The sequence below is a fragment of the Triticum dicoccoides genome, chromosome 2B (genome assembly GCF_002162155.2).
Source record: "Triticum dicoccoides isolate Atlit2015 ecotype Zavitan chromosome 2B, WEW_v2.0, whole genome shotgun sequence".
Lineage (NCBI taxonomy): Eukaryota > Viridiplantae > Streptophyta > Magnoliopsida > Poales > Poaceae > Triticum > Triticum dicoccoides.
The window spans coordinates 635,595,857-635,600,610 of NC_041383.1; positions in this window are offsets into that span (position 1 = coordinate 635,595,857).

A 4,754-nucleotide genomic window follows, 5' to 3' on the forward strand; every position below is an offset into this window, starting at 1 on the left:
GATTGTTAAGTGTGAGTGTGTGTTTTACCCATCCAGGCGGAAGTTATGTGCACAAAAGAGGGGAGAGATTCGATGTGGCGTTAGGATTGAGGGTAATTAACTACTATGGAGACATAGAGACCTTGAACATGCATGTGTAAGAGGTATACATGTATACGTGGGATGTGTGTGTGTGCGCGAGCGCATGATCGAGATAAAAGAAAGAAGACATAAGTCATAAGATCAACAACATGGGAGAGATGGATCGATATGACAATATGCATGCATGCGAGAATGCAGGGAAGAAGGCCCGACAATTGAGCTTGTGTTTTTATCTTTAAGAGATAGTGGCGTGGGTTGGAGCATGCATCTATGGCGAGCAGAGGGAGTGAGGCGCAATGATTGTGCAAAAGAGATCAACCTATAAATGCATATGTATGGAGAGACATATATAGTGTGGGTGATAGGAAGCAATACTCTGTGCGAGAAAGAAATGTTGACGGAGAAACTACAAATAGATACAGAGATGGAGATGCTAGCTAGAGGGACATCCGCTAGTTTGGGTGTTGGAGATGACCGTCGGGTGGTTCAAAGGGTGAAGTTATATATGTGTGTGAGAGGGCACTTGACTGCATGTAGAGAGAGACATATGTAGTGTGCGTGATAGGAATCAAGAGTGAGGGCGAGAAAGAAGGTTGATGGAGAAATAGATAAATAGAAAGATAAAGATTCTAGCTAGTGTGCGTTAGAGATAGGAGCGAGTGGATCAGAAGGCTGGTTATGTGTGTGGGTGTGAGAGAGATAGAGAGAGGGTGCATGTGAGTCAAATACAAACAGATATCAGAGAGAAATGAGATACATAGAGACGGAGTTTTGTGTCTACGAGAGAGAAAGATATTTCACAACGAGAGTGATAGCTAGAGAGACATATGAGGGAACGCAAGATATCTCTAGGGAGAGAGGGTGTGTGTGAGCGACATACAAGAGAACAATGGAGAATTATGAGACCCGGGGAGACAGAGTTTGTGTTTGTGTGTAGGAAAGAGATATTGAAGAGGAAGAGTAGTAGGTTCTCATATCTAAGGAGCGAAAGACATCTCTGTATGAGGGGTGTGCGAGTGGCACACATGGGAATAATAGAGAGAAATGAGACCCCGGGAGACAAAGTTTGTGTTTGTGTGAGAGAAAGAGATTCCACATGGAGAATCATAGTTAGAGACACATAGCAGGGAGCGAGATATACTTAGAGAGAGATAGAGTGATGAAGGTCGAGGGAGAGAGTACCGTCAGTGTGTTATGAAGATAAAAGATCATTGTCGACATACAGGTAGCACGAGAGATACCTGAGAGACGATGAACGCGTATAGGTCCAGATAGATAGTCCTATATAAGCATGAGTGATAGCTATATGAGACGAGTATCTGGATTAAAGGGGATTCAAATATTTAAACTCGAGATCACGACATCGATAATATCATAACGCAAATTGGTGTATCAAACATGCATATTCATTTGAATTTGGGCACACGTGTAATGTTATATAGTTTATCAATATTGGTGATCCATAGATTCTTTAATTACAAACAATGCATGGTTTATATGCAATTAATGTCTAAACGGGATTACACTATATGTTGCGTGTGTGAAACACATTATACATGTTTGAGAAGTAAAAAAAACCCGTATGAAACACACATTAATTGGAGACAGTTAGCGAGGAATGCATACATTGGATTTCAACATAAAGTGGTTTCAAATATTTGAAAATCCAAATTGATGTATAAATGGTGTTGTGCTTTTGAAAGTATATATATATAAAATGATGTATATAGAATGTAATTCCAATTGAAAATGGGTCCCGCCCGAAAAAAATAGAATACAAATGGGATTCGAATTGAGTTGGCACGGTAAACATGCACTCTGCAAAATTTGAACGAAGCGGGAAAGTCGCAGTAACCGCCCGAAACCAAAATCTGCGAGATGGAAATCACTACTGCCTATCCCTGCCACGCAAAGCCTATCTGCTGGATTTCTATAGGTTTCAATAGGGGTAGGTTTGTAATTTCACCCAAACGTGACGTAACCGCCTCTCACCCCGATTCATACACGGTGGGTGCCAAAACACAGTGTGTCCTCGGCCGAAATCGACTCCCTCCCCGATTCATATTCATACACGGTGGGCGCCAAAAACAAACTCTCGTCGAAAAATATTCGGTGTATGCGAGATTACCGTCCTATCCCCAACCGACTAATGTTGCTGTGATGTAGTAAAAATTTGAAACGGGGGCTAAGTTTGTAAATTTCCTCGCATTTGAGACAAGCGCGCCCTGAATACATGGTTCCCCCTTCCTCTCTACCTCCCTTTTCCCCATTCGTACTCCGTGGGCGCCAAAGCACCCTCTCCACCCCACCCTCCTCCGTCCGCCACCCCATCCACCGCCGTCCTCCTCCACCATGCCGGAGTTGATACCCCGACGCTGCCATCCATTACAAGAGATCGACCTCTCTCATCCACTCCTTCGGACCGGGATCCTTGCATCCCATCCTCTCACTTCATCCCCGCCGTCGTCCACCTTGCCGGTGCCGCTCCTACGACTGTCTCGTCCACCGCGACCCGCCTCCACCGTCTACCCTCCTAGATCTTTCCTGCCACCTTAAGTTTTAGCCTTCTCTTTTTTTGTTTTCTCTTTACGTTTGGTTACCTCTTGTAATCATGTTGTTGTAACTGTTGCCTGGTTTTAATAAAGTTCTGAAATGCTGTGGGGGTTTTGCCCCACAGTTCACAGTCAAAAAAAAGATCTGCTTCCACGCCGCCGACAGCCATCACTACCAGCACCGTCAAATTCTCAGCAGATTCATACACGGCACCCACCAGAGGCGGTACTCTTTCGTATCTGCTCAACTTATTTATCGCAGCAAGAAAATAGATCGCCACTGCTTTACTCTGATTTCTTGTCTTGGTTGCGAAGTTGCCTTTGTCCGGTTTGCACCTTCAGATCCGCCATGGCACGCTCAACACTATACTCCCAATGCGTATGGTTTTCCCCTTTTATATTCCACACTAGTTAAATCACAGTAGACTAAATTTCAAAATTGGTGCAGTCGATTTTTCAGAGCTCGCCGGAGTTCACCGATGCGATCGAAGGGGCTCGAGTGGTTGTGGGGCCTCACCAAACAAAGAAAACTTGACGTGGGTGGGGGTTGGGGCGGGGGTGGGGTGTGGGGGTGGCGGAGGAACACAGGCGGTGGGGGCCGGTGGTCCGGCCGGCGGCCCGTGCGGTGTTCTGTATGGGAAGAATCAAAGACAAGGAAGAAGTAGGGTTAGGAGACGTAGGATCTTCATCCAACCGCCTGAAATGGTCGAGAGACAGCTGGGAGTTGCATTCTTAATTCGCTCTGGTTCATCATGTGTGGGCACCTCGCAACCAACATTTTATTATCCAAAATCTTCTTGCTCTTCTTTACCATGTTCGATAGAGCTGGCCTGTACGTGATCGATAGGCTTTCAATTACTAGCGGTAATACAACACCGTATTTTCAAGCCGGTTCCACTTTCCCGATTTATATATCGTGGTTATGGTGTACCCCTGTTATGTACACCGTATGATCTGCCTAGTTGCTGTGTGTTCTTGTTATCATGGTTTGGCAATAAACTCTCTATACAGTATATTATGAACCTATCATCTGCCAGCTATCCTTACTTCTGGAGCCTATTTTTTTGTGTACTTGTGCTAGATTATATAAATGCACGCACCATATTACAACACACATGAGCTCTCTCATCAGAATCCAGTGATAGCACACAAGTGTTTACAGGGGCGCCCCTATATTAGAATATCATCTGCATTACAAAGATAATCTCCCAACTATTTATGTTTTCATGGTTCTCCGATATTATACGCAATTACAGTGAATATCAGAATCCGCGCATCAGAAGAATATTGTGGAACACTGCAATGACTTACAAAATTGGCACCAAGGCATTCAGTGCCATTCTGGAAGCAATGAAACTCGTACGCTCCCCACCTGTTGATTCTTGTTCAGAATATCATCCTAATGACTATTCTAACCTCGAGGAGTCAAAGGCAGATGACCTGTCCTGTTCACCCATCAAGGTGCCTGTTCTAATTTGGCAAGGTTTTATTGATTGCACGTATCTTGCATATGTTGTCTTGCATTTCTTCTACTTTGTTGCACCGCCATCTGCTTAGTTTACTCATCATATAACTCGAGATGCCATGCCCATCCATTATCAATACATATTCCATCTGTCATCATACCATGTTTTTCCACTCAAATGCTGTTCTTGTTCATCAGACATCAAGAAGGAAGAGGGTGATTGCCGAACCTGAAGGAGCACCAGCAAAGTCCTTGAAAAATATGGTGGTGCCGGAGAAATCAGACAGCGCCCCACTTATATTGGCTGTACAACCAATGACACAAAACGTAGGACCGACTCCAGCAGACTGTACCCATACTTCACTGGACAAACCACTAGCCCCACCACACAGGACCTGCACTCCAGCAAAAGGTATACTGATTTCATTTGTCATAGCACCAGTCGTACCACAGAAAAATCCCACTCCAGCAAAAAGTACAGCAAGTCCACCGGCCGAAGACCTATCCCAACTGCAGAGACGGCCAATTCCTGTAGATTGGAACCCCATTCCGTTTATTCCTAGTTTAAAAGACAATGCTTTCGATGTTGTTAGGGACTACGTGCATATATTCCCATCATGGGAAGATTATAGTGAAGACAAACACCATTTTCACAT